General features: G+C 38.7%; 1 pseudogene; it reads right to left on the bottom strand.

The window, feature by feature from the left end:
- Positions 1–3,476: 3,476 nt before the first annotated feature.
- LOC118636352 lies at positions 3,477–4,645 on the bottom strand (annotated as a pseudogene).
- Positions 4,646–14,718: the final 10,073 nt, after the last annotated feature.

Here is a 14,718-nt window from a genome sequence, read left to right as displayed (position 1 = left end):
TCCTTTGTGGTTTTATCTGTCACTCCCCAAGAGTATAGCCCAAATAATTAAATGGAGGATTTAATTGTATTTTTTCAGAAGCTATACATAAATTAAATTGTTGTAAAACTTCTTTAAGCTCCTTGTAGAAAAGATTTCTTTCAGTTAAAGTAGGAGCTGCTAGCAGTATATCATCCATGTAATGATACAGAATAATTTGAGGATACTTCTCTCATAAGGGCTGTAAAGCTCTGCCCACAAATTCTTGACACAAAGTAGGGCTGTTCATCATTCCTTGGGGTAAAACCCTCCATTGATATCATTCAGTAGGTCTGCTATTGTTATATTCAGGGATAGTAAAAGCAAATTTAGCTTTGTCCTGTTCTTGTAAAGGAATCATGAAAAAACAATCTTTCAAATCAATGGCTAAGATTTTGTAGGACTCAGGAATCATGGATGGCAATGGAAGGCCAGGCTGAAGAGGCCCCATAGGTTCTATACATTTAATAACTGTCCGAGAGCCTGGGAACTGGCGCCAGGCAAACTGCTCAGCCGTTACCTCGCTTACCCAACCTAAACTCTCTCCCTGTTTCAGGAACTGTTTGCCCCAAACTCATAGATGAACTCCTGTTCCATTCTCCTGTCCTAGTCCAGGAACTGTTTGCTCCAGGACAATAGACTCACATTCCAGGGGCCCCCATGCGTAGCCCCTCAGGACCTAACCCTAACAACAGGTTCCCGCTGCCACAGGCGCAGATATAAAAATCATAAACCCCAGCATGGGGCGCGGCTTCTCGGACTCGACCCCCGGAGTCTGTGAACCCGCCCGGAGTGTACCCAATAAAGCCTGATTTCTGCTTATTCGGCTGTTTGGCTCTTCAGTTTCTTCCCACCTCCCACCGGCGACACCTGGCTACCTTACAATAACTTCTCTTAAATCTATTAAGAATCTCCATTTGTTACTCTTTTTCTTAATTACAAAAACAGGAGAGTTCCATGGAGACGTGGTAGGCTCTATATGACCATCCTCTAACTGTTGTTTAATTAAAAGTTTTAAAGCCTTGAGCTTTTCTTTTTTCAGAGGCCACTGTTCCACCCATTTTGGTTCTTCAGTTAACCATTTAAGAGGTAGGGCTCGAAGTTGTGAAACAGTGGCTACAAGTTTTCCAAAGGCACAGGGTTAAAATTCATATTAAGCATCATGGTTTTTACTGATTGAGGCAAATGTGGTATCTGTAAAAATGTCCCAAATTGTTGCAGTAATTCTTGGCCCCAGATATTTATAGGGATATCTACTATGTAAAATTGAGTTTGGGCAGTGTGCTCATCAGGGCCATAACACAATAATTTGTGTGCACTTTGAAATACCTGATTAGTGGTTCCTATTCCAGACAAAGTGACAGACACAGCTTGATAAGGCCATGAGGTGGCCAAAACTTAAGAGCTATGATAGAAACATCAGCACCCATGTCCACGAGGCCCTCAAACTTCAGAGATGGGCAAGAGTCACTGATTAATGTTTCCCAAAAAAACCTGTTTTCCTGTACTTCCGAAAGTGCCCTGTCGGTCAACATTCTGAGTTTTAAAAGAATGATAAGGTAAAAGTAGCAGTTGAGCAATGCATTCCCCAGCGGCTAAACTCAAGGTTTGTGATACTTGAGCCATAATTTTTATCTCTCCCTTATAATCTGAATCAATAACCCTTGGATGGACTTGAAGGCCTTGGAGAATAGAACTACTCCTCCCCAGTAGAAATCCAAATGTTTCTCTGGGAAGTGGCTGGAAAACCCCAGTAGATAATTTATAAACTCCTCCAGAGGGGGAGAGAGTGTAAGGTTGGCTAACAGGCAAATCAGCCGCTGCACTGCCCCTCATAGCTGCCCTTAGATCCTTTACCCGAATGATTGCTGGTGTTGCAGGCCATTGTTGATGGGAAATTGCAGAGACCCTGTATTCTGCTGGGGGCCCCAGGGTTGTGGGCCCCTCTGGGCATTTCCCGACTGCGGGGTGTTTATAGGTGCAACAGAATTAATCCAATTCCCATCTTTGTCCTTTTTGAAAAAACATTCATTAGCCCAGTGACGGCCTTTTTTACACTTAGGACAAAGGCCTGGAGGTTCTTTATTAGTATCTTTAACCTCCACTTTTTTATTTTTTCTACAATCCTTTCTGAAATGTCCCAGCTTTCCACAATCGTAACATGTTTCTTTATTATTAAGGGCTGAGGCTAAGGCAGCAGCGAAAACATTAGCATGATGCTCTGGGCCATCTACTCCTACACAGGCTCGTATATAATCATCTAAGGGGGCACCCTGCCCCTTTAAGGGACTTAGTATATGCCTACATTCTAAATTCATGTTCTCAAATGCTAAAGACTGCAAAACTATTCTAGCAGCTTCTCCTTGACCAATTCCTCTCATCACAGCATTTGTTAACCAAGATAAGAAATTAGTATATGGCTCTGTAGGGCCTTGCATAGTTCTTACTACCTGCTTCCATTTCTTCAAATTAAGTTGCACTTTATGCTGGCTAGCAAACCAATAACATTTCTGATTTATATACTTAAGTAATTTCTTAAAGTGTTTGTCAGTTGCTTCAACTCCAGTGGAGTGCAACAAACCTTTGGGGAGCTTTACATACTCCTGTTCCATTGATGAGGAATTCCCCATTTTTATCTGGAAAGTTCCCCTGTATTTACTTTTCGTTCCAGGGTACTTACCCTTTCGGTTTCGCTATCCCTTCTTTCCAACTGCAGGAAATTTCTCTAGTCCCGTATTTCAGGTCCCTGTTCGGGCACCACTTGTTGCGGTGAGGGTCTGCAAAATGAACAAAAAACACAAACACACACAAAGACAGAGAAGACTGCAGCCCTGAGGTCCTGCAGCAGTTTACTTTTATAGCCAAGGATATAGGCCGCCATGGTCCCAGTTCCTTTCAAGATAACTAATATAATTATCACCCCTGCTGGTTCTTATCAACCTCCATTCAAAGGTTAGTGCTGATCTTAAGAACAACTGGTCCTTCCTGTTTGCAGGCAAGGAGGAGGAGCAAGCCTGTGTGCAGGACATGCTCTGAGTAGTTCTTAAGAGTTGAGCAGCACTCCAAGGCATCTGTGTGCAGAATAACCTTGTTAACCTTTGTGTGAGTCCATCCGTATGCGGAATAAACTCACATACAAACTACAGTTCATACCTGTATTTCAAGGTTGGAAATGCATATTTGCAAGCAGCAATACAAAATATTTGTGAAGAGTGCATAATCTCTGAAAATTATTAAAATATCCCTGCTAGTAATACATTTCTAAATACAAAACTGACTATCATATTTTTACTTTTGTGTAGCGAGAGAAGTTCATTTTCAAAACAGATAAAATTCAGTCTGTAGGTGTGAATGGTATGAATAACAGTCTTTTTTTTAATTTCTTAGTTGGTTGGGATCCTTAAGCATTCAAAACCTCAGAGAAGTAGGGTCCACAAAAGAACCAGTGTTGTCTTATGGCATCCAGTTAAGCCAGAGCTGGGAATGCCTCTGGGTCATCTACATCAGGAGCAGAAGCACTTGATTTGTCAGTCCTTCTGCCACAGTTTGGACATCCACAACGCCCACGGCCATCTCGCCCTCCCCTGCCACCTTTTCCTGGTTGGCCAAGGTCTCCAAAATTGATCTCCAGCTGGAATGTTGTATCATTTGTTGGCTTCCGGAAATGATGGTCCATAACCGAACCTTCAGCACGAACCTCTTCACTCTTTGACTTATGAAGAACAAATCCCTTCTTCCACTACCCATCAGAACCTTCATTTGATTTTCGGATATTAAATTCTACTTTTGCCCGGTCCTTATTTTGAATAGCCTTCTACTCATCCAAAGTAATTTCTTTTGGACCCTCTTCCTCTACTTCTTCAACTTCGTTCTCCTTATTTTCAGTGTCTGCAACAGGAGGTTCTTCACCTTCAGGTGTTTCCGCAGTCACATTTGATTGCTCCAAGTCAGTTAATTTATCTTTGACAGTTCCCCAGTTGTGAGATCCTCTACCTCCACATTTATCCTCATGCTTCAGGCCAGATCTATTACTTCCACTATGCCCATCAAATTCACGTTTGCCACGAGAATCAAATTCATCTCCTCAGCTCATTCCACATCCACGGCTTCCTCGACCTCTCCCAAGACCACCAACAGCTTCGAATAGGCCAGTCAATAATCGGTCTATGAACTGAAAATTCTCCTCCTTCACCTTTTTCTTCAAGTGGCTTTTCAAATCGTCGTTCATGAAGTGATCGCTGTTCTGGTCTCCTATCAATTATTTTTCCCTCACCCTGAAGTTGTTGATTAGGTCTTCTACCAACACATATTATTCCTTCTTTCTTAAGTGCCATGGGTGGCTGAGTCTCCTCTTTCTTGTCAGCCACACCAACGTTGGATGGCCGTGGGTTCTTAAGATCTTTCTGGGACTCTTTAGGCAGCTGTTTGCCTGCCGCATTGGAGTTGGTCTGGGCTGTGGTCTGAGCTGTGCTCTTGGCCCCAGAGCCCCCAACACCACCCCCGCTGGCTTCTTTTTTCTTGTTCTCTGCTGCCTTCAACACCTGTAGGGGTCCGATTCGTCATCAAATAACTGGCCAAATTGGTTGGTGACCATGCAGCCAAAGCCTTCCTATAAATGCACAGGCATGATGGTGGCTTGGCAGCGCGTTTCTCCATGGATTGCAGCAGGCCCCATGGATCCAAGAGCATGTTAACTATCTTGTAATTCAATACCTGCCTCACTATCTCCTATCGTTATGTAATCTTCCTTAGTTCCCTCCTTCATTCCAAATGCATAAAAAAAAGTACAAATTTTCATTCTAGGAAGCATTTTTCTCAGTCTGTTTAGATCTTGCTTCCAGTCATAGTCTTTGGCTCAAATGAATTTTTATAATAATTCTCTATAGGTTTGGACTTTCTTACATGGACAGTACCTACTATGTGCTAGGGAGCAACCTTGGGAAAAAGGTTGCTTCTGCTTACCCCATCCCCGGTTCTTTACCCACCCTCCTTTTTTAGCAGCTGCCTTTAGAAACTTCTCCACACTCTAATGCTAGCCACAGTTAAATATCCAGAGGATACATAGCTTTTCATTACTCTGAGCTCAGAGAACATTTCCTTTCAGGAGAGTTCATGTTTCAGCAGAGAACCAGAAGGGTAGCCTTATACTAAAGTAGAGTGCCAAGTTCTGGAGTACAGGGAGATTTGATGTAGGGGTGATGTATTCCAGATAAAAAAAAAAAATTCATAGAGCTCTGGCTGGTTAGAGCTTTGGCCCCTAGACCAAAGAGTTGAGGGTTTGATTCTGGTCAAGGGCATCACCTTGGTTGTGGTTCATCCCCAGCCCTGGTCAGGGTCATGCAGGAGGCAACCAGTCGGTGTGTCTCTCTCACACTGATCTTTCTCTCTCTCTCCCTCTCTCTCTCTCTTCCTCCCTCCCACTCTATCTAAAGATGGATGAAAAAACATCCTCAAGTGAGGGTTAAAAAAAATATTATAGATTGTTAAGCAGGAAAAAAAAATCATAAAGAATTCCAGTTCAATAATCTTTGAATATTTTAAGGTATTAGCATTCTTTTTTTTTTTCACAAGTGAAATTATATCCTGAACATATGTAAAAGTATTAAAGTAGGGCTCTAAGAGAACACTGATAAATTTTTATTTCTTCATTTTTCAAATGTGGAAACTGATGCTCATAGAGTGGAGTAATTTTCACAGGACAGTGCAGCTGGTCAGTGGTGGATTCAGGACTAGAAGCTCCTAACTCCTAGTCCAGGGGCTATGTTTACTTCATCACTTACTACTCAAATATATACAAAGACATGGGTAGAAAAGCAAACTGATGCCTGCATTGAATGTTCTCTACAAGATATTCATTGACAATTATATCTAAAAAAATCCCCATTGAAACCTTCAAACACTGTTTTAATGAGAAAATATGACAAATGGGAAAGATTATATTTTCTGTTGGAAATTTCTACCAGTGCCTCTGTATACCAGCATATCTTCTGACCATTTTTGTTATTAAAACAGCCTACTCCAATGTCATTTATTTGTTTGTAAAAATGCACATTAAATACTATTAACATAAACATAGAATATTTATATAATATTATCAATATAAATATAGAACACCTCTATCAAAAATCCTGAGAAGCCTAATATAGCATCAATGCTATTATTTGTGCAGCAGGTGGTTGACACTTGTTGGGAGTATTGACAGAAGATATTTTTATTATTGCATAGGGACAGTTTGAGCTGGGTGGTTTTTAAGGGCTCTTTCCATATCTAATTTTATTTTACTTTAGGTTCTGTAACTTGAACTGGCCCTGATGTCTAGGTAGGGTGACCTTAGAAAACAGGTAGTAGGTTCTGAGGAACAATTTTGAATTCCCCTTAAATGCGGTGGTTATCTTACCCTGTCTGGTTGTTAAGTCAGAAAGGGAGCTGTTAAATGAGGGAAAGCTCTTGTGTGTTCAGCTTGTGTGAATGGTAAATCCTAGCTTCTGTTTGGATCTCAAAGTCTGCCCCTTGAAAATAAGAGGAGGATAAGACTATCTCTTAGATCCCTAGTAGTTCTGACATTATATGATTATATGATTCATTGATTTAGTTGGCTAATGTTGAGCATTTGACTGTCATTCAGAATCTATAAATGATACAGCAACTAAGTTGTTGTACACCATGTGCTGGCTGTGCTAGTATTTCTAGCTCTTACCCTTTATCCTAGGCATGTACCCTTCTCCTGGCCCTCACCCCTCTGGTCCATGATGATGACTACCTGTGTGTTTTTCACTGTATCTGTATCTCCTGTTTTTTTAATCATTTAGGAAATTCTCTTTGACTGCCTACTAAAGGTCAGGTATTATCCTACACACGAGACACAAATATGAAAGTTCCTCTCCTCAAGTGAAAGCAAATAGGTATCTAGTCAGTGGCATGAATTGTGATAAGTGTTTTAGCAGTGGCAGGAATGTGTGGCATCTGGGGAAAGAGAAGAGTAGCCACATGGCAAATGAGGGGAATTTATCAGAGTCTGAGAAGGAAGTAAAGACTGAGGTAAACTTGAAAGGAAGAGAAGGTGAGGTGGAGGAGACAGAATATTTCAAGTAGAAAGTACAGGTCAAAGACTTGCTGCAAGAGAGCACATTGTATGTACAGGGACTTGTAAGTGATTTCTTCAGTTATATAGTTTCTGGAGGTAGTCAGCACTTTGGAGCACCTAGCTCAGGCTTGATTTTGAGTAGAAAAAAAGTACAGAAAGTTGGTAACTCATATCTGGCTTGTGTTCTAATGTTATTTGTGAGTCAGATCCTTGAAATTTAGAATGCATTTTCCCCATAGAAAAAAATTGTCTCCATGTCATGTTTCAACTGTGGAGGCAGAAAGGGAAGCATAACTGGAAAAGTGTGTCCTTGCCCTGGGTGGCACTGGGGAATGAGGGAAGGAGTTAGCACTTACTGAGTTTCAACTGAGTTCCAACAGGCCTCAAACATTTACACAAGTATTTTTTAATCCTTAAAAGAAATGTCTTAGTATTCCTGTTTTCAGGGGAAGAAACCTAAACAACAAAAGACTTGTCCAGGGTCATATACCTAGTAAGGGGCAGAACTGGGATTCACAATCAGATTCCATGAAGTTCCTATAAAGTACATGCTTATGGTAAGTAATATGTATAAACTGGGGTTGTATTCTCATTTTATTGTTGAAAAATTGAGGCAAAAACTTTAAGAATGATTCTTTCAAAATAGCACCACTGTATAGAGATAACACCATTGGAATAAAACTATGGTATCCTTACTCTTTGCCCAGTGAAGTTTGTTGCATAGAGAACCTACTGTGGGCAAGGTAATACGTATACTTCCAAGTCATGAGCTTACTGTTTAATTATTTTATATATAAATGTCTCATCCAAGTAGACTAAGGCAGCCTATGGTAAGTGTCAGAGCAGAGGCATAAATAGAGTACATTAGATGATAGAGACTATAATTCTGACTCAAGGGATCTGAGGAGGCTTGTGAAGGATATGGTTGTAGTATCTGGAGCTGGAACTTGAAGGATTGATAGCAAGTGATAGATAAGCAGACATGGTGAGATGTTCTAGGAAATGAAGCCAGAGGAGCACATCATAAGCATAGTACCCATTTAGCGAACACTTAACTTTGTATTAGGTACTAACTATATGTTTTATGTAAATTATCTCATTTATGCATCAGAGTAATCCTATTAAGTGAGTATAATAATTATTCCCATTTTATAGATAGAAAACTAACACTCAAAATAGGTTGCTTGTTCAGTCTACATGACTAATGAGTGGTAGAATCTAGAGTCTGCAAACTTAGTTTACATACATATTCATTCACTTGAGTGATTGTATGTGGTATAGTGGGAGTTTACTATAGATTGAATAGTGTTCCCTCAAAATGAATATGTTAAAACACTAACACCCTATGTGATGGTATTTGGACATGAGGCCCTAGGAAGATAATTAGGTTTAGATGAAGTCATAAGGATGGAGCCCTCATAATGGCATTAGTGCTTTATTTATATAAGAGAGACCAGAGAGCATGTTTTCCCTTCCCCTCTCCCTCATCTTTTCCTCTCTCTTTCTCACTCTGTCATATGAGAAAACAGCAAAAAGACACCAATCTACAAGCTAGAAAGATAACTCACACCATGCCAGTACCTTCATCTTGGACTTCTAGCTCCTAGAACACTGAGAAAATACATTTGTATTGTTTAAGCCTCTCAGTTTATGGCATTTTGTTATGAAAGCCCAAGATAACAAAGACAGAGTCTGAGAGTCTTGTCAAAAATTGGCAAGGTAGGCTAGAGACACTTTGGAGGGCTTTGAATGTTATGTTAAAGATTTTAGACTTTGTTCACTGGCTCCCCAACACCAATTAAACATTTTTGGGTTGAGTAAATATGATTTTATAGATGCTACTATTCTGTCCACTCTTTGCATGAAACCAATAAAGAACACTGGAAAGAGAATCTAGGTGTAAACAAAATCAAGTAGCAAATTCAGTGGGAGATGATTAATTCAGTGGATAGGTGGAAAAGAGAGAAATGTTGGCTCAATTCTCTAGGGAGGGCTTCACAGAGGAAATAGAAATTGAAGTGGGTCTAGATAGGGTTTGCATGGGGGAGAAGAGGAAGAAAAATATATTACAGAAGAAGGGAATGACATGTTGGAAGCAGAAGGAAAATACACATAGAAAGGTACAAAAGGGAGAAGGAGTGTGGTGTGGTTTGTGGAACACAGTCCTGCTTAGCTGGATCACAGTAAAGTATAAAGGAGGATAACAGAACATGGGTTGTGAATTCTACATAGTGAATTGCCTGAGAAAAGCAATCTATAGATTCAATGCAGTCCCCATCAAAATACCAAGAACATACTTTACAGTACTAGAACAAATACTCCAAAAGTTTATATTTAAACAAAAAAGACCTTGAATAGCCACAGCAATCTTAAAAAAGAAGAACAAAGTAGGAGGGATCACATTACCAGATTCAGGATATACTACAAAGCCACTGTAATCAAAACAGCCTGGTACTGGCACAAGAACAGGCAGACAGATCAATGGAACAGAATAGAGAACCCAGAAATTGACCAAAGACAATATGCTCAATTAATATTTGACAAAGGTGGCAAGAGCATACAGTGGATTCAAGACAGTCTCTTCAATAAATGGTGATGGGAAAATTGGACACCTACTTGCAAAAAAAAAAATTAAGCTAGAACACCAACTTACACCATACATGAGAATAAACTCAAAATGGATAAAAGACTTAAATGTAACTCTTGAAGTCATAAAAATTCTAGAAGAAAATGTAGGCAACAAAATCTCAGACATCATATGCAGCAGAATTTTCACTGATATATCACCGAAGGCAACAGAAACAAAGGAAAAAAGGAACACATGGGACTACATCAAACTCAAAAGTTTCTGCACAGCAAAACAAACAACCATCAACACAGAAAGAGATCCCACTATATGGGAGACCATAATCACCAATGAGGCATCAGATAAGGGGTTAATTTCCAAAATATATAGAGTGCTCATACAACTCAACAAAAGGAAGACAAAGAATCCAATTAAAAAATGTGTGGAGGAACTAAATAGACACCTCTCCAAACAGGACATACAAATGGTCAAGAGACATATGAAGAAATGCTCAACATCACTAATAATCAGAGAGATGCAAATTAAAACAGCAATGAGGTATCACCTCACACCTGTCAGAATGGCTGCCATCAACAAATCATCAAACAGCAAGTGTTGGCGAGGGTGTGGAAAAAAGGAGACTCTTGGACACTGCTAGTGGGAATGCAGACTGGTGCTACCACTATGGAAAACACTATGGTGTTACCTCAAAAAATTAAAAATTGAACTGCCATTTGACACAGTGATCCCACTTTTAGGAGTATACCCTAAGAAACCTGAAACACCAATCAGAAAGAAGATGTGTACCCCTATGTTCATAGAAGCACTATTTACAATAGCTAAGATCTGGAAACAACCCAAGTGTCCATCAGTAGGTGAGTGGATTAAAAAGCTGTGGTACATATACACAATGGAGTACTATGCAGCTGTAAGAAAGACACATCTCTTATCCTTTGAGATGGCATAGAAGGACCTGGAGAGTATTATGCTAAGTGAAAGAAGCCAAGCAGAGAAAGACAAATATCCCATGATCTCACTTATTTCTGGAATATAATGAACTTAACAAACTGCTGAACAAAATTAATGCAAAGATATAGAGGTGGAGTACAGACTGACAAGCCTCAGAGGAGGGGGATTTGTGTGGGAAGAGATAAACCACAGAACTTACATGCATGTTTGCATGACCAATGAACATAGACAACAAATCTCGGGATGGGGGGGGAGGAAGGAGGGTGTTAATTGGGGAAAAATGAGAAATATCTGTAACAAAAACAAATTAATAAATAATAATTTATAAAATAAAAATAATCTTTGTGTTATGAAAAAAAAATAGATGGAGGTATGGGCTACATGGTTTTGTTACCTTTTTAAAATGTAAAGGATGTCAGACAGTCACAATTTTTGATCTCTCTATTTATGCAGGTGCTGAACACTGATTTTTGTATATTCAGTATTCTCTTGGTTGTGTGAGAGATGCCTGCCCTTAAGGAATTTATAATTTAGGTAGATCAAATAGTCATGTTTGAAACGTCATAATATATGAAAATAATATATATTTCAAGCTGAGTATAAGCTGAGAGCCAAATAGCAAAGGCTCTAACTATTTAATCTAAAATAGAGTTAGGCAAAGAGAAAAGAAGATTGGAGAACAGAAGTGAAGATGTACCCTTGAACATGAGGGGGGACATTTCTTGCTCTAAGCTGGGGTGGTAAATGGTACAGATGGAGAATGGGATCGATCAGGTGGGGGAGGGAGGTGAGTTCTAAAATTGCTTTTACAGAAGAGAGAAGATTCCTTATACATATAATAAACACTTAAAATATTTGCTTTATGGCACTTAAAACTTCATTGAAATTTCTTCTTAGGAACAAAATTGAGTTATTGATGATATGTTGCATGTAGACTGTGGATTAGTGGCACATTTTAGAGGTATGTCCATGGAAAGTTTATAGTTCGTGCTGCGTTCATATACTTTTATTGAACATTTATTGAAACAAGTATCTTGACTTTCCGGTTACTTGATTTTTCTTTAGCACTTGAAATACCACAGTGACACTGTTAGTGAAAAATTTCTAGACTTAGAACTTTATTATTATTTTTAAAAAGGCTATTTCTCAAATATTCCAAGCATCTATCAATACACTATCCTTTGAAATCAATTGGACTTATTATGTAGGAATCACAAGACAGAGAATTAGGCATCTGGAAATAAACTTCGCTGCAAGTTTGTATGTTGATGCTATTTTTTAAATAAAGAATATTTACATTTTAGAAGACAAAAATATGGGGGTATACAGCAGAAAGAAAAGGAAGCTGGCATGGTGGACTTACACGTACACATTTTTATGTTCTTATCTACTCATTTATTAGCTTACATTATAAGTGATTTATTTAGTCCAGCTCTGTGCTATATTATTAAGAGCTGTATATGGCTGCAAAATGAACACAATATTTTCTCTGTATCCTTAAGGAGTTTGTGGTTAAAGATATATCTATTATTTAAATCATACCATATATCATAAGACTGGTATAATTTGGAGAGAGGTTTAGGGTGGCTGATGGAAGCTTTGTAGAAGAAAAACTTGGCTGAGACTTGAGGAATAGGTAGATGTTGAAAAAATGTGGGAATTAAAATGAGACAGGCAACATTAAAAAATATGTAGAGGGCAGACTAATCGTGGCTTCTTCAGAGGGCAGTGAGGAGACCACATTGACTACAGAACAGGATTTGGGTAAAGGCATGAGAGATGCCTTTGAAAGAGCCAATTGGAACCAGTCTGAGGAGGGCCTTGTATGTCAGGCTAAGGAGATTGGACTTTATCCTCTAGGCAGTGGGAAGTCATAATACCATGGCTTAGCACCTTATCTTTCAGACAGATATTAGACTAAAGACTAATTATATCTTTATATATGTATCATATCACAGAGCACCAACAGTTGATATTCAATGTTGTAGTATAAGTTAAATAAGATTTAGAATAAAAAAGCACAGGGGATGGTACTATATGAGAAGAGGAATAAAAAAAGGGGCATCAATAATATTCATACCCTGTCACAGTTGCACTTCATTTCTTTGTTCTATTCTTAATCTACTTTAAATATATTTTTTTACCATTACCTACGCTATGTAAGGATTTTAATGAAAAGTTAGGACCATTGTGCACTTGGTATCAAATCTTCCAACATTTTAATCATTTAAATAGAATCATTTGAATCCACTTTAAATGGATCGGCTAAGAGAAAAAGATGACTTTAAATCAACATAGCAGGATGACTAGTATAAAACTGAAGGCAAACTAGGTGAGTAGTTAATATAAAAAATCCAATATATCCATGATGTAGCACACATTTCCTCTTTAAAATCAGTGAGGTGGTAGAGACTCCAGCAGAAATGCTTGGTGGTGTAATTGGCAGCCTGCTCAATGATTTGGTGTGCCAATAAGTTGAGTAACATTGAGTCTACACAACGCTAGTTTCTCTGTTTTATGCTGAGGAAAACAGAACATTGGCCCACCATCCAGGTATTTCTGGATATTTCTAAAAGCTTAATGCCAAGTACACATTATTTCTGGTGAATATTTTTGTTTGTTTCAGTTAGATGCTTGGCATCATGTAACCAAAAGTATTCAGGCCCGGCCTGTGTGGCTCAGTGGTTGAGCATCGACCCATGCACCTAGAGGTCGCCGGTTTGATTCTTGGTCAGGGCACATACCCAGGATGTGCGTCGAATCCCCAGTGGAGGATATTTCGATGTTCTCTCTCATCGATGCTTCTCTCTCTCCCTCTCCCTCCTCTCTCTAAAATCAATAAAGAAAAAAAAAATTAAAAACTATTCATTATGATAAAACTTTCTATACATAAGTTTCTTATGAAAATTTTTTGTGAACTTTGTATCTTGGTAGAAATGTACTATTATTACAAAACTGCTGAAAATCCACTTCTGTTCCCTCTTATTCCATACCATTCTCTTTAAAATGCAACTGTCTATTAAACAGGAGATGACAATATTCAATGGGAAAGGCATATACATTCCCAAGAATAGCCCATTCTGTGGTCATCTCACTAGATTTATATCACTCTAGAAAATAGCCTACTCTCTCCCTGCCTGATTCTAAAACACAGCATTTTGGGCTTTACTCTAGAACCTGGAAGACTGGCCACATTATATTCTCAAGAAATTTTTACCTCTTAAAAAAATAAAACAGAGTGTAAAGCCACATATTGGGGTTCTTAGAAATTCCTAATTCTGTGACTGTTATCACCTTCTCCCTTTTATTTCTAGTGTACAACCTCTTCCTCTTTGCCTATGCAATTCCCACCCATCATTTAAGGTACAGGTTAATATCCCATTCTTTGGGAAGCTTTTGATGATTATACCAGAAGGAGAACATCTCATCTTCCTCTGCACTGGCAACTTGTTGACAAACACTCATATGGCACTTGTCACACATAGCCTTGTACCAGAGTAATTTGGTTATATTTTATAAACTCCCAAAGGAAAAATTTCCAAAAGTATGGAGACTATATCTTATATATCTTTATATTTCCCCACAGAACCTACACAGTGTCAGACACATAGCAGGCCCTCAGTAAATATTAATTTTATCAATTAATTTATGTTATGTATTTGACTATAGATATTTAAGAAGGGAAATTACATCTTTAGGGTGTTAGGCAAAGGCAGCTCTTGTAAAACAATGTAATTACCCAGCTAAGGGCTTCTGTACTGAATCCTACCATAAATGGGTTTGAGGAAATATAGCTGAATTGAAGGGTTAATCTTGTTTTGGAAGACCAAGGGAAACCTGATTCTGGGGTAGAAAACCTGTTACAATTCAGTGAATATTGAGTCTAACTTTCATGTCAGGTACAGAATTCTTGTCTTTAAGATATTCTCAGGAGCATCTGAGATCTTGCTTCCCAGAAATTTTATTAGTTTATCTCAAATAAATGAATAAAAAATTTCTACAGTTTGTATATTTCTTACATTGGCAAGTATATTTGAGCAAACGCTTATTGAATGCCTGCTCGGTAACAGGCACTGTGCTT

The sequence above is a fragment of the Molossus molossus genome, unplaced genomic scaffold (genome assembly GCF_014108415.1).
Source record: "Molossus molossus isolate mMolMol1 unplaced genomic scaffold, mMolMol1.p scaffold_m16_p_2, whole genome shotgun sequence".
Classification (NCBI taxonomy): Eukaryota; Metazoa; Chordata; class Mammalia; order Chiroptera; family Molossidae; genus Molossus; species Molossus molossus.
The sequence above is the reverse complement of the archived record's forward strand: the minus strand, read 5'-3'. Positions and strand labels throughout refer to the sequence as shown.